Source organism: Mustela nivalis (assembly GCF_964662115.1).
Source record: "Mustela nivalis genome assembly, chromosome: 11".
Lineage (NCBI taxonomy): Eukaryota > Metazoa > Chordata > Mammalia > Carnivora > Mustelidae > Mustela > Mustela nivalis.
In genome coordinates this window covers 37,911,710-37,928,690 of record NC_139030.1, presented here as the reverse complement: position 1 = coordinate 37,928,690, position 16,981 = coordinate 37,911,710, and the positions used below count along the sequence as shown (strand labels likewise).

The 16,981-nt window shown below is 35.0% G+C and overlaps 1 protein-coding gene across 5 annotated transcripts in view; it reads right to left on the bottom strand.

Annotated features, from left to right (window-relative positions):
* Nucleotides 1–16,981, bottom strand: part of PDE1A (phosphodiesterase 1A) — a 342,680-nt gene that overhangs the window by 193,463 nt on the left and 132,236 nt on the right. The gene's annotated exons all lie outside the window — the stretch shown is intronic.

Sequence of the window (16,981 nt, the reverse complement as noted above, 5' to 3'; positions counted from 1 at the left end):
AAACCACTTTGGTTTTTGTTTTGTTTTGAAGTAGGCTCCATGCTCAGCATGGAGCCCAATACAGGGCTTGAACTCAAGACTCTGAGATTAAGACTTGAGATGAGAGAGATCAAGAGTCAGATGCTTAACTGAGTGAGTCACCCCGGCATCCCTAGTATATATGTATATTATAAAACTTCAGCCCAAAATGATTGTCATTTTAAAAAGTAAATTTTATTCCAATATTTCTTGTTCTTTCAAAATTAATCTAGCTTTGAAAATAAAATTGTAAAACGTGGGGGGTGGGAGGTTGGGGTACTAGGTGGTGGTATTATAAAGGGCACGAATTGCATGGAGCACTGGGTGTGGTGAAAAATAATGAATACTGTTATGCTGAAAATAAAAAATAAATTAAAAAAAATTGTAAAACAAAGAAACAGATCAAAAAATATTTCAATCATTTCTGAATGTCTGGATTTCATGTGTACATGGCTTCTTTTACAAGCGTATACCATCATCTGAATTTTACATGTATCCATTAATACTAAAATCACTGCTATCAAATTCAAATTGCCCAAGCCATTTATTTCTTAAAACTCATTGGGGAGGGTATGTGCTTTGGTGAGTGCTGTGAAGTGTGTAAACCTGGTGATTCACAGACCTGTACCCCTGGGGATAAAAATAAATGTTTATAAAAAAATAAAAAAATTTTTAAAAATAAATATAATCAATATTAAAGATAATCTGCTGCTAAAGATGAAAAAGAAAACTCATTTCATGGTAAATTTTTTTAAAAAAGGTTTTAATTAAGGTCGAGTCTGGCAGCAATGCAGTTTCTATGACAACTCAGTATTTCAGCATAGTTCCTTCAATGTAGGATTCAAAGTGAACAATTCTAATTGGGGACACATTTAATGAAATTTTTGTCTTTTGATTAAAAAAAACTCTTCCTTTAAAACTAAAATGTTTGCAACATTTTCAAGTTGCTTTGAGTTAAAGAGATTCTGAAAGAAACTGAGTTTACTCTTGATTTTATAACAGTTATGTCCTTGGATAACAAAGTCTGAGTCAGGTAATATCTAACACGTAAGAGTTGCACAATTTAACAAGACTTTTAAAATACCCTGCCAAGTGTTGGTATAAATACACTGTTAATCCATGCGAAAATAAGAAGATATTTTACAAAATTGCCAGAATCCCAGAGATAAAAGGCTTCAATAGTGATTAAAGAATGGTTTGGTAGCACCATAAGCTACAGATTAAAAAACAAAAACAATAGATTACATGTCTTGGGGACATATACTCTCTTGAATACCTTTTTGTATTTGTTTGAAATGGAAAAATATATATTGAGAACTCTTATTAATACTACTTAAAAATCATTAATTTATTAATAATAAAATAGAAACCTCACTAATTTCCTATGATGTAATCATTTTCTGATAAATAGTTCTTATGAAATTATAGTTCAATGAGCTACTGAGCTATTGAGAGAGGGGAAAGAAAGCAAGGAGGAAAGTAAAAGAAAAAAAAAGAAAGAAAGAAAGGAAGGAAGGAAGGAAGAAAGAAAGAAGGAAAATCAAGAAGAACACCAGAGAGGTGAAGAAAGTAAGTCGAAACACTTAGGGGACATCAGTACTTTCTATCATCCCTGAAATCAGTTCATTGTTTCAAATCATCATGAGATGTATAGAGGAAAGGCTTAAAAAACAATATTACATAAATTATCACAAGTTCACTAGCCTTTCTTTAGAATAAGAAGTCAACCTACAATATTAAAAGACTAAGCTATATTGAATTATATTGTGAACAGTCTTTGGAAAGTTGCACAAAGTTTGTTTATTTCTTTTTTTTTTTTTTTTTTTTTTTTTTTTTTTTTAAGTTTGTTTATTTCTTTGGCTGTTAGGATCATTATGATTCAAATAAGAATACCACTACTCCCCATATCAAATTAATAAAATAATTAACATTAATAACACCCTGGTGAAAGACTTATGAGAAATTTGGATGTTTGTACAAAATACCTCTTACTGTTTTCTGAAACTGAAATAATTCAAATGAAAAAGACAAAAGTACAAAATAATATTACTTTCAAATTTGTACTAAACACTCAACTACCACTCAAGACACTTACTCCAAAGAAAAGCTGCAGGAAGTTTCAACAAGTTTCTGTACTACCTGTGAAATTTTCAAAACACTTGGCATTTGAAAAGATGATAAATACTTAAGAAGACCTCAGAGGTCACTCTTTTCAATAGAGCCTCATAACGCGTCACTCAAAATCTAAACAAAAGTATATAATCTCTAAGTAGAAGAATACATTACTACAGTGCCCTTTTTGTATCTTAGTTGCTAAATTGCTTTGGATGGATTCTGGAAGAATCTAGCTTTATAACTCTGCTTTCTCTAAATAATGTTAGATTTCAGATTTGATTTTAAATTGCTGCATTATGCATTTCTAAGACACCTCCACTGAGCTAAGCACATGCATCAAAAAAAAATAATAACTTGACTGTTTCCAGTAGATCATGAAAATACAGGATTAGATATCCAAGAGGTTTGTCCCAAGGCAGCATTTGGGCCCACTGAGGCCTGAACTCTAGAACTATAGGTTAAGGGAGATGGAGGTGGGTCAAGCAGTGGTACCCCTTTACCTGTCATGAGCACTGTTGCAGTTCTTACTTTAGCAGGTGGACATTTATTGATTCCCTCTCAAACATTTCTTAGCCACCTTTCCATTCTCTGACAACTGCACGAATTTCTCAGTTCTCTGTTTTGGGTACAAGATTCCAATCTTTCACATTCAGAGCTATCTTTTCAAGACAATGGTGTCACCTTTTCATGTAAACCCTTAAATGGCTTCTTATGATCTGATCATATGCCTGATCCCAACCTGCCTTTCCAGACTCATCTCCGTCAACTCTGACACTCCCTCTCTTCAGGACACTTAACTGATCACCATTTCTTAAATCTGTATTTTCATGCCCCCAATATTTTCCTCAAGTGCTTTCATCTTCATGCTTCCTAAAATCTTAACAGCCTTCCACATAAAATCCTGTTGGAAGTTTGGTCTGACTCACCTAATCAGAATTACTCTCCTCCTTTGTGTCACCCTGCAGTGATTTTTTTTTTTACCCCCCATCATCTCCATTTCCTAATCACTATGATTTTTTTTTCATCTAGTATCATATCTGTGCTTTCTCTAGCATTTCATTCAGATATTTTATGACGGTATTCAGTGCGTTGTATTATAGTATATCTGCGTCTGTATTTTTTCATTTTCCTCATACACTGAGTTTCTTGGCAGCAGGGTTATTCAGTTAATACCTAACATTTATTAAGGGCTTACTAAATGCAAGGCATGTTTTGAAGCACTTAACATGCATAAACCCATTCGATCGTCGTAAGAACCCTAGAAGGTTGGACTATTATCCTGGTGTTAAAAATAAGGTGTATTCTAAAGCAGAGAGAAGTAATTTCTCCAAGGTTTTGTTTCTTGTTACCGAAAGAGACTGTATTCATACTCAGGCCCTCTGACTCCGCAACTCTTGCTCCTAATCAATTCCTCACACTGCCTTTTTCCTTCCTTCCTTCCCTCCTTCCTTCCTTTTTCTTTCTTTCTTCTTCCTGCCCGCCTGTCTACCTTTTCAATGTCTATTATTCTAACATGTAGCTGTATATGTTTCTTGAGTAAATTAATTAACTTTGTTTGAATATATATGAACAAGTCCTAGGAAAAGGTAGGCACAGTGTCTTCCCAAATACACTCTTAAAAAGTTTAATAAATCTAAGTTAAATTATACATAAACAGTTCTGCTTCCTTAGTTTGAAACTGATGATAACCAGAATCCATTTGAAGCAAAATTTAAGTGTACTTTTTCAGAGTACACTGATTCATTTCATTGATTCTTTTTTAAAAAGGCAAAACAAAATAATCATGTTAAAATGTTAAAACATGTAATAAATAATGGCAATAAACCCCTCCGTCCTACACTTAAAGGGTTTTATTGAGTGACTTTATAACGTAAAACTGCTTTTAGAGATGACAAATTTATAAGCCTTCAGCTGACATATCAATGATTAATGTATATGACTTTTTCAGCTTGAAATCTGTTTCTAGGTCTAAAGATTCAGATACCAAAGTTTACATCTCTACTAATACATTTCCTTCAGTTTGAAACATCATTTTTATGCATCAGAAAGATAACTGGTGTCACTTTAATTAAGTATTTTTTGTTTGTTTGATGTCCATGTCAGTATAATAATTGAGTAGTTAAAATCTGTACAGGATTGTACATCATACACATACACACACTTTATGCTGCTGAGAATAAAGCTCCCAGCAGTCAAGAAAAGTAACAGGGAAAAGGTTACAGAAGGCATTTTCCCATGAGCTTTTATTCCCTGCATTCATAAACCTTCCTGTCTGAGGAAACTCAGATGGTCACGCACACTAAAAATTACCCAGAGAAGAAGGGTAGGCTTATCCTAAGATTGCCAAGCAATGACATATTTATTTAGCTTTATTTCTTGAAGATAGTCCAAAGATTTTATACAATTCAAGCTTGAATTCCTAAGTTCTACCAATTTTTTTCAAAATGGAACCCAAATACCATGAAAGAAGTGCTACAAAAGTTTCAATGTACCATTCCTCTTCCTCACAGTGATCATCATATATAGCCTACACATTTTAAATGCACGACTCGGGGCTCTTTCTTGTTCCTGATTACATCTACTCCAGACACGGACTTAGACATTGTTTGGGAACATTCCACATAGATACCACTTCTGGAGAAGACATGATGAATTACCACAACATGTCCTAGTACAAATTTGTTTGTGATTAATCTCAGATTTCATTATCTAACATGAAAGAATCATATTTTACATGTCTTAAAATATTAACTTCTTTATCATCAACTTTTAAATTTGTATAATCCCATCCATCATTCACGAAGAGTGAGGCAATAGGATCTGGCAGGTGTCCCAGTTTTATTTAACTTGGTTTAGAAGCTAACTATAGTACACTTTGTGAGGCACTGTGGGGGCAGCTGAAAGATCTCACTAGAACATTCTCTCAATTGCAAGACCAAACGTAGGCATAGAAGATCCCTTATTTTTATTGTTTGTCTGAGGATGAAGCAGTTTTTTTCTAACTTAAGGTTGATTTAACTATTAGGCACAGTGGGCGCAGTGCCTAGGGCCCATGCTATATTTAGAGACACAAGGAAATTTTCTAATTTTAATTTCTTTTAAAATATGAAGAAAAAGTGAATAGTAATGCATATATCTTAATGAGTCCAACCTAGGCTTATTTTTTTCTTTGGTGAAAGGAGCCCAAGAAAGCAAAAGTGCTCATGGCCCAAGAAGTCATAATGCAGCCTTGATCTTAGTTGATCTTTATGCTGAGTGGATTCTTGACAGGCTTTAACATATGACTGTGGTTCTCAGAGAAAGAGCCCTAGACTAATAAGTCCCGGGTGCACAAGTTATGAGTTTTGTCAAGTGGACAAATCACTTAACCTCCTCTACCCTCGGTTTCTTTATCTATAAACAGTAATAATAATATTAGCAGCTTATGTACTTGGCACTGTCCTAGTTTCAAGTATTAACTCATTTAGTGCTAGCACGACTTGGAAAACGGTGGAACTAAATGAAGCAGGCACTAGAATAACCATTATACACCTCCTAAGCTGAGGCTCAAAGGCTGACCTGATTCTCTAAGTAGTCACAGTTAGTGAATAGTAGAACAAAATCTGAATCCAATCTGATTTGAACACCTGTTTTTCCTTTCCAGAGTCACTGTGAAGATCAGTAGACAAAGGAAATGATTTCTAAACACCTAAGCATCATTTAAATGTAAAGTAGTTAATTGCAAATGATGGCACTTGCTTTTGCCAACATCTTTCCCCAAGGTGTTTTTGATTTCCGTATGAGAGGTACATGTAGATCAAACTACTTGTTTATCATCTAGGTTTTATTCAAACTCATGAAATGGTAACGTAAACCTAGTCTGATATGTATGTGTGTGTATACTATGTATTATTTTAGCCATACACAGGTATATATTATAAGGAAATTGCTGGCCAATTATTAAATTCAAATTAAATTTTTAATTGTTCAAAACACAATGAGAGTCTTTAAAAAACAACTTCATTCAGTAGGAAACACACCCACTTTAGAAGCAAAATGTAGACCACACTTTTCTCCATGTGGAAATCTTATTAGGGTGAAAAGGCAAGTAAGGCTCTAACTCAGAGAAGATAAGGGATCTAGAGTTCTTCCACCTTTTATGGTTTGAGAAGGCCCATGCTTTTCCCCAAGAGCCGAATTCTCTAAGGCAGTAGGGGCTAAGTTATCTCTTGGGCACAAGAGATGTGCCCATTACAGGTCAAAAGAAATACCACAGAATAGAACCCTAGAATGTTAGTAGTGAAAAGGATATGGTTTAACATCTGTTGTCTCCTCGTTTTATGAAAGAAAAAGACCAAAGCCAGGCTGGTGAGATGGTTTGAGTAGATTTGTGGCAGAATCTGTTTGCTAGTCTAGTACTTAACTCATAATAATATGAGAAGTATTAGTGGGAGAAACATTCATTCTGCTAATCAAACCAGAAGACCAAGGAGATGACATTTGAGACTTATTAGTAAATGGGGAAAGCCCGTAATGCCTTTGTGTGGGGTGAACATGAGCAATCTTGCTTAGAATTACTGGACACGTGGTGTAATAGTCACCTCCCACCAAGACAGAAATAGGAGATAAAATCATTAAACAATGACAAATAAGTACAAGAATGAAAATTAACCAACTCTCTGGGTTGCACAGGGTTAAGAGGGCTCCCAAGACATAGGATTTTCAGTAGTAAAACTGAGAATGACCCAGGAAAACCTGAATAAGATGCAAAGATGTGGGGCACCTGCATGGCTCAGTTTGTTACGCGGCTGCCTTCAGCTCAGGTCATGATCTCAGTGTCCTGGGATAGAGCCCTGCATTGGGTTCCCTGCTTAAGAGGAGTCTGCTTCTTCATCTCCCTCTGCCTCTTTCTCCAGCTTGTGCACTTTCTCTCTCTCTTTCACTCTCTCTCTGTCTCAAGTAAATTAAAAAAAAAAAAAACTTTTAAAAAGATATTATTAAAAAAGATACAAAGACATTGTTTTTCTTTAAATTTTCAATGTACATTTCCTTCTTCCTTTTATTTTCAAATTTGCCTGCTGAGAATGTGGTTGTTGGTATTTAATAACCATACAAATACATGAACACAGAGAGAAGAAAACAAGATATAAATCCTTACCTCAAAGACATTCTAATGTGGGAAGAGAGATAGAAAATAAACACAAAAAATGTTACAAAATTCTAAGTGTTATTGAAAAAAACAATAGAATAGAGAAGGAGAATTGATTCAAGGCAGCAACTTTTTTTAGTAGGATGGCCAGGGAAGAGCCTCACTAAGAAGGTGGCATTTGAACATAGACTTAAGGGAGGTAAAAAAGAGTGAGCCACATGCATTATTGGGGAGAAGTGTGTTCCTGGCGGAAGGAACAACACGTATGAGGACTCTAAGTAGAGAGCAAGCTTTATGCATTTGAAGAGGAGTGAAGGAAAAGTCTACTGTGGGTTGAAAGCAGGGTAGTAAGAGACAAAGACTAACAGAAAATTCAGAATCTCCAAGCCTGTCTAGCCACATCATGTGAGGTAGAGTAGGCAAAGTTGGACTGCTAAAGACATTAAAATAATATTAACCACAAAACAGTTTTATCAGGAGGAATTAGAAACTAATACCTCTAGAGACTAACAAAGCAATGGTCCGAGTAAAAGATGTTTACCACAAACTACAGAAATAAGGTCTGAAGGCTTAGAGCCCTGATGAACATGTGCAGTAATTATATGATACGTCTCATGAGTTTTACAGATTGGGGAAAGATAGAGTCAGTACCTTTTATGTTTAAAAAATCAACAAATTGCTTTGGAAAATATTCTATATAACATTAATAATGTCATTTTCTATTCGCTTTGTATCTTAATGAGAGGCAACAGTGATATTAATTACATTAATATGAATAAAAAAACTAACTCCATTTCACAAACATGTGTGAATTTCCTCAGTCTTGAATTTCATAACAGGGAGCCAAGCTTGAGGAAAACATTTCTGATGTAACAGGTGGAGTGACTACAAAGTCAACACATACCTTCCAGAATTACAGTGTAAGCCAAAAGATATTTTGCAGATACACATGGTATTAGCCAGCATCTGGTCTGTGACCATGGTGGTGTGAAGAGCTGGAAATACTACTGGACTATTCTGATGTGGGAAGATGTGATCCAATCCTCAGTAGCTCTCTAATGGCTTGAGAGGCCCCTCCTCCACTTCCTACACCACCCTCTTACAACTGGACAGTGTCACAGATGACAGACTATTGATGAATCTACTTTTGATCCTCTCCACACCTCTTCCAAAATTATCCTTCCAGTTGCAAACATGATGATGCAATCATGCCATCCTCTTACTTATAATTCTTAAGGCACTTTTCTTCAACTTCAGAATAAATTCTACTCTCTTCATTTTGTAGCATAAAAGTCATTCATGACCAGATCTGTCAAGGTTTCATTTCCTGATAATTCTCCAGGTGAAATCTACATCTGTTTTCCCTTTTGTGTCCCTAATAATGTTATTTCTTCTCTCTTCAACTCGTGTGTTTCTTCTCCCCTCATTCCAATTGTTTCCTCACTTCCTTTAGTTATTGCTCAGTATTCAACTCCTTTATGAAGCTTTCTTTTATAGAACCTCCCCTCCCTTCTCCTCCTCTGTGTCTCCAAAGTAGACCCTTTAAAAGAGTTATCACAATGGATTTTAACAGATGCTTTCTCTGTCTTCTCCACCAGGCTGAATTATTTGAGTATAGGAGCAGAGACTTATTCATCTTTCTATCACTAGCTCTCAGAACAGTGTCTGATATTAAGTGATGCTTGTTAGAAAGATGGAAGAATGAATAGTTTGATGAATGAATAAAATAAGGACTATCATTTTGGGTAACTTAATCTATTTAAACCATAGTTTTTCATCTATGAAGATATTTTAATGTTGCTATCATTCACTTCAAACATGAAATTTGATTTTCAGCAGATTTCTGCCATTAGCATTTGCATCAGGGGTAAATGCATATACTACAGGGTTTGAAATAATAGGCTCATATATTTTCTGCAATTCCTATAGCAATTTTCTTTTTCAACCCCTAATGATGTGGCAATTATGTATTTTAAAATTTAATTTATAATTATGGAATTATTAATCAAACCTAAATATTAAATAATAAAGTAACTCGATACATCACTGGCTTCCAGTTTATTTTATTTGTAGCACTGCAAGATTTTGTCATGCAAGATCACATACAGAACATGTGAAATAGTAAAAGTGGAAACCATAGTCAGATTGAAACGGAATTGAGGATACTAAGCCTTTACTCTTATTTTCCTCTCCTATTTTCCTCCTGTGGGTCTGCATTGTGTACTTGCTGAATTATTGAAAAATAGCCAATTCTGCTAAGTAAAAAACCAGAAAACAAAATGTGGCAGATGAAACTCTCAGGATGTATTAAGTATAGATGATGAGCAATTCAACTGGCTTCTAAAACAGGTAATATTCATAAGTGTTAAGTACAATTAGACAAAAAGTATAAATAGAAAGCAAATTAGTAATTTGAAAGATATGGATATCTATCTCTTACAGATAGAATATATGAAATATCTGATAAAAAAATAAATGGAATAAACAGAAGTATCACTTAGAGATGGAAACAGATACAAAGCCCAAGTCATGAGCAATTCATGGTGGGAGCAAATCATGCCACCTCCAGATGGAAAGGTATATCATCACTAAGTCAGCTACACACACACATCATGTGTGACACACATCATGGTTCCATTTTGCTCCCATGTATGTTCTACCCTACATGTGCCAAGAAAAGGCAAGACTATTCACCAGATAAGTGAAAGTGAGAGCAACTGACCAGGTTCTGCCCCTGAACACCTCCAGTAGAACAAGAATGCATTGACTCCAGGTGCCTTCCTTCACTGAGCCTCCTTGTTCAATATAACCACATATTCAGTAATAAAGGCCAATGTAACCGAAAGAGAGAGGCGGACCATATAATGTTATGCAACACAGGATTCCAGGAGGATGTTCCTTCCACCCCTCTAGTACCCTATCGCAAATATGTTAACCCATCTGCAACTCTTTCTTCTTGCTTCTTCCTGTGCGTTTTCATTTGGTTCAATAAACTATGTGAATCAAGCACCTTAGTATGGGTCTGTGAGTCTTTCTGTCCCTTGATTCTTGGTAATGTCTGTTGGTTAATATGCTTGGAGGCTACCATTGCCTCAATGTCATATCCCATATTTCCATTTGGAAAACATGGTTAAAATGCAATCTTACACATCAATTAATAGTAGTCTACTTTTGTAAGCCTTTTTTTAATCTTAACTGTTATCAATCATGACTTAATTTAACATGGCTTTTATAGCATTCCCAGACTATATTACAACACTTTATTTTTAAAAAAAACGTATTCTGAATTCTTTTCTAGGAATCTAATCCCTTACAGGAAATGCTACTACAGAGCTCTGACATTTCATTACAGTTTGTCATCAAAATATATCCAACCCTCCTCTCAGCTTTCAATACTGTTTTTCTGACTTATGTGCTTTGACATTTTATTAATGTATCCAATAAAAAGATATCTTAATTTTCATTCTTCCTGATGAAAAACTTTCAAGATTTTAAAATAAAATAATTTTTAGGTTTCTTTGTGGGTATATAATATGCCTTTACAACATAATAAACATAAAATAGACTCCTAGCATGTTGATGGACATTATATTAGGTTGAACTTTATGAAATTGACATTTTTGTAAGTCTAAAACAGCCATATATTGGTACCTTTCTATAATTCAAACTAATAGTTCTACTCTTCTAATCATCATGTAGTTTAGACCCCCTGAAACACCAAATAATTTTTTGGCACCTGATTGAGAATTTCTAATGTTTCTATTGGCTCGTAACATGATTTCTCTCATTTCAGATAATTTGAACTTATGGAAAGTTCTTCCTAAATTTGAGTAAAAGTCTGCATCACTATAACTTCAGTTTATGAGCAAGGTATTATATTCTCTATCATTCAAGCCAGAACACTTTTGAAATAGGACACTCTTAGTAATTATGGAGGGACAGCAGGTGTAACTTGAGATAATGCTGGACACATAAACAAGGACAACCATCCTATGTATGAGTCACAATGAATATATAGGATTCCTCATTTACAAGCTATCCTTTAAAATAACTGATGATTTCTACTATTGCTGTTAACTTCCACTTTCATGAAAGTAAACATGACTCCATTTCCTTAGATCATTCCTCCGCTGGCATGACTTTGAACCCTCTACATTTAACTTAGTTTAGTGTAAATATATTAAATATATATTACAAAGGAAGAGGAATCAAATTAAACTGAACACTAAGTAGATAAGTTAGGGAACTAATACACATCCCTAAATTAAGTCTTGGTTGTACATCCCTGGTCCCTCTTTCTTTGTTCCCTCTTTCTTTTTTTCTCTTCAGCCTACATTCTTCTCCTTATTTTCCCCTTTCTCTTGTTATTATCTTGGGCCTGCAATGACAGAATTAATATTATTTAGCCTTGCCTTTTTTCTCAAACATTAGAAACATGCTGACCTGTCCTAGAATCATTTTCATTGAATATAGATGTAAGTGTCCACTTGCTAGCTTCTTGCATAGACATCTATTTCTTATTCTGTATTGTCCTCTGTGTAACTGAAAACAAACTGAGAGATGGAAAGAGTGCGTGGAACTTATTACAAGACGTTGTACCCAGTAGACAATAAATCAGTGGTTCTCCCCTCTGCTATTTACCATATTCTTCCTTGGTATGTAGCCAAATGCTGAAAGATGTGAATGTGCCTGCCATGTGCAGGAATTTGACTCCTACATCCTAAGAGATGTTCGTCTGGCACTAAACGGTTATATTAAGTGACACAATATTGGAAGGTGATGATGTGTATTCTTTGAAATTATGATTACTTCTATAGGAATAGACACTGTGAGAAGTTTTTCTACTAGAGCAGTTTTAAAACATTAATAGTTTTTTTCTGTGTTTAGTGCAATTAATCTTTTCAATAGTAGTTTGAGTGCTAAAGAGCTTGCTTCAAACACAAAAAGTTTAAGATCCAATGTAATAAATATTTATTTGAAGAATGCTGGTTGATTAATATAAGTTAAAAAAAAATGAGAGGGGCACCTGGGTGGCTTGGTGGGTTAGGCCGCTGCCTTTGGCTCAGGTCATGATCTCGGGGTCCTGGGATTGAGTCCTGCTTCAGGCTCCGGCTCAGCAGGGAACCTGCTTCCCTCTCCCTCTCTCTCTGCCTGCCTCTCTAACTACTTGTGATCTCTGTCAAAAAAAAATAAATAAAAAACCTAAAAAAAATGAGAAAAAAGAGAATGAAGGGTATGTTTGCTATGTTCCTTTCTGGGTGAGATGACATTTCAGTTAGTGCTGAATCTAAAATCATATTGATTTATAGCCCATACTTGCCCATTGCCTCTCTCAAAATTTATCACATAATCTTAAAAATCCTAAAATACCTCCATCTAAAATAATTTTATCTCCCTTCCCCCATTACATTGATACTCAATTGTACTTATTTAAAAAATATATTAAGTATTAATAGAATTTTTAAAATACGATGATAGTGGCAGATAGGCACACAATAAAACTGAAAGTTCATTCCACATTAAGAGATACTTTAAGTATGAGAAGCCAATCTGTTTATGTCAAGCTTTATTTTGGGACATTATCTTTCCCTTTAATAGAACACCACTTCCTCAGACTCCATGGGTTACTATGGTATCCTGCTTATATTTGCTTCTGCTAATGTTCTTGAGTCCATTAATGTTCAATTGTGAAATTGTTTTGACTAGCAGACTTGGCAGTCGTGGCCAGTGTGGGACAACGAAAGCAGCTCCCTGAGCAATCAGAGTAGTACAGAAATAAACAGAGGAACGCATCATTGTTACAAGCTCATGTTCAATCGTCATGGGCCTTATTACTTAACAAGATAACCATAAAGCTGACAAAATGCCACAAAAAATAGAAGTGAGTTTCAAGTATTTGTTGAGCATCTTTTTTCAAATTATCACTGGTCATTATAGAAAAAATAGCCTGCTTCTTTTGGTCAAAATATTTAATAATTTATAAAATTTAGAAAAGATACACAATCCTCTTTCACTGGTTCTGTTGATTCGGAAATCACAAGGAAAGGATGAAAAAGAAAGTATATGCCAGCTGAGTGTAAATATTAAGGATCGTTAATATAAAAACCATCTCTTACTGATTTATTATTAATCCTTTTAAATATTTTTTCTCTTATGAATAAAACTGAATGTAAAATAATTTGCTCCTTTTTCCAAAGTGACTGATACACATATTACATGACACAATTAGCAAATTTGTTCACCATGGTTTCTGTAACCTTTTTAATCTCCTTGTATTTCTAGTTCTCATATGTGTTAAAATTTTAGAATCTGTACTAAATGTTAGAAAGAACACTTTAATAAATTTTAAATAGTATCTCGTGGTGAGATACTATTTTCCCAGAAAAATCAATGAGGTGGAACTAAAGAACATTCCTGAATCCTGGGTACTTCTTGATAAAAGATTCCTGACCAAAAAAAAAAAAAAAAAAAAAAGATTCCTGACAAATTAATTTAGCAAATCCACTCAGGTGTGAAACTGCATGTGATGGAGATAAGTAGCATTTAAGGGTTAGTCAGGAGGCTTTTAAAAATCCAATTTAAAAATTAATTAAAAAATAAAACTATATTTTGCCATGCACAAATGTCATAATACTTAATAAAAATGTTATATCTGATATCTTCATAGTTCGGTCTTGAATCTGGAAGTGAATTTGGAAATATCTGTCTTACCATTTTTATTTCTTCCCTGTCTTTTCCTTTTTTACTTTGTTTTATGGAAAATTTAAAACACATTCAAAAGTAGAGCAGTCAATATAATGAGCTCTCATGCATGCAGGATTCAGCTTTGACGATTATTAACATTTTGCCAATCTTTCTCATCTATCTTCACCTTACTTATATTTACAAGAATATTTTTTAAAGATTTTATTTATTTATTTGACACAGAGAGAGAGATCACAAATAGACAGAGAGGCAGGCAGAGAGAGAGAGAGGGGGAAGCAGGCTCCCCGCTGAGCAGAGAACCTGATGCGGGGCTCAATCCCAGGACACTGAGATCATGACCTGGGCCAAAAGCAGAGGCATTACCCACTGAGCCACCCAGGCACCCCTACAAGAATATTTTAAATCAAAATTGAATATCACTTCACTTGTTTACCTTTTGATATGTATCATTAGCAGGTAACACTACTATTTCATATTTTACAATATTCCTAAGAATCCCTTAATATCACCATATATTTAGTTCATGTTCGAATTTTGTGATTTGCTTATACATATTTTTTTCAGTTTGTTGTTTAAACCAAGAGCAGCCCCTGCCACTGCACCCACCCCCAAGAAGACCAGGCATCATCATATTTGTTTAATATGTCCATTAAGTCTTAGTTTCTGTTCCCCACTCCCTTTTATTCATGTCACTCATCCTATAAAATACCCCATTTCAGATTTGGCTGATTTTCTCACTTCTTATTACCTCTTTTTTCACAGAAGACTATACTGGGGCTAAGAGAGATTCAATAACTCATCTGCTGTTAAAGGATGAGATAATAGAAGCATAGGGCTGGAAGTCAGGTTCTCTGCTGTTGAATCTGCAGTCTTACAGTGTAGGAAAGAAAACCAGTGAGAAGTTTGGAGATTGACAACCTGGACTAGGTGCCCAGTTCCACTTAGTAGCTGAGTGACCTTAGGCACATTACCTAGATTCTCTGAACCACATTTCCCACATCTGAAAAATGAGGATGATTAATTCCTTCCTTGCCCATAAAATGCTTATTAAATGCTAGCTGCTCTTACCTTATTATTTCAAATTATATTTTTTCATTTCTTTGGAAAATACCAAGTTGGTTTTGAGCAACAACAGTGGCATATTTTGGTTCCACTATAGGCCTGATGATAAGGAGTTAGAATTAGATGAGGTATTGTTTAATAGTCACTAAATCTTTTTGAATATCAAATTAAGCACTTTAGTTCTCTCCCATCTTTCTATCCCAGATTTGATAGATCGTAAAAAGCCCAATTTATAGGATTAGAGTTCCTCTTTAACTCTGCATTCTGTCTCTACCTTAAGATACACCTGCAAAAGTCACCTAGCAAGTGTACGTAACCCAGTGACACCATTTTCTCTTTATACAACCCAGAACAGTGTACATGATTATTAAGCTAATCTTCTTGATGCACTGTTTTTATACAATAGATTCTTATCATCACATGTTTAGTAACTGTTTCTTTTTTGTTGAAATCTATTCATATTTAGAGGGCATAAAATTAAGTTCAGTTTATTTAAAATAGAATTGTTTAATTGATTAAAATGTAGCTACAGTAATAATAATTAAACCCTCTCCGGTTTAATAAAGCACTTATTGGAAAGAGGGAAGGATGCCTTGAGGTTGTCACATCTTTTCCAAGATTAACTAAAGTAGATTTCAGGTCTTTAGTGTGTTATAAAAATGAAGGATGCAGAACATTCAGTGGAGTAGTCAGCAGGGATAAATCCTGGAGCATGATCAAAGAAAATGAGAGCAGGAGATTCAGAAACCAAACTCTGACCATCAGGTAATGCCTCAAGACTGTGGAGCACTTCCACTGATAGGACAAGAACCAAGGTTAAAACTGCAGTGGCACGAAGAATGAATTAGAAACAATGAATTTAAATTAGATTTGGCAGCAAATGATAGAGATAGGTTCGTTACTTGACATGAAAATGGGTATGAAGGCAGCCTTGGAAACAAAGTTCATCTTTCCCTTTCAGAAAAGAAGAAAAAAGAGTGGCTCGTTAATGAGATAAACTTTGAGATGGAGATGGGTGAAATTAATAAGGTCCAAGCCTGATGGACTCTAATTTCTTGAAAATATAATTAAGGACAGTTGGTTGAGTGCTGAGTTAAGTTTTTGAGGAAAGTTATTAAGATTTCCAGGAGCTGGTGAGTGAATGCGCATGAGACGGATTAGGAATCAAGAAGGGTTGGTTGCAGCTGGAAATCTTTAAGGATGAATGGCAATAGTGTCAGGCACTTTTTCTTTAGCACTGTTTGGACGAGGAGAAAGCATGGAGTAAGCTGATGATTGAGCTGAGAGTAGACAAGGCAAGACCGAAAGAATGTGATGAGACTGCACTACTGGTGAGACCTGCTGTCAAAGAGATTTAAGAGGAACTCCAACCCAGGTAGGAAGAGACGTTCACGAGTGAGAAGCAATCTAAGAAGGACTATGATGAGGTAAAAGGCTATGGAAAGATGAAAAAAAGATTGTGGTCAGAAAGGACACTTTCAAAATTTAAGATCTTAGAAAAGGAGCTTGGGTGTGTGTGGCTGAAATAGTAGTCATTGGATTAGGGGAGGTTAGGGTTTGTTAAATGGATTATCATTGGGGATACTAAAGTTATAGTATTTCATGTGCTTTCAGAGACCTTCCAACAAAGACCAAGAAAAGAAGAAAGGGAAAAACTGCAAAGAGAGGCCTTTTAAGGCTTCCCCTGATAAGGAGAGGAGAGAGGAAATGACCCAAACAAGTTGAATTTACGTGTGTAAGAAATACAGGAGGAAAACCTCCCAGGGGTACAGGCTAGGCAGAAAGTTTTGGCCTATCCAAAGTAGCAGCTGGATGGAATCACAACTTAATGTCCCCTGACTCCAGAATCACTGAAAAACATTAGAGCAACAGTTCCCAAAAAAAGATTATGAAAAAAGTGGTTATAAACTGTGCATTATAAACATTTCTTAAATATAGATTTCTTCCATATTA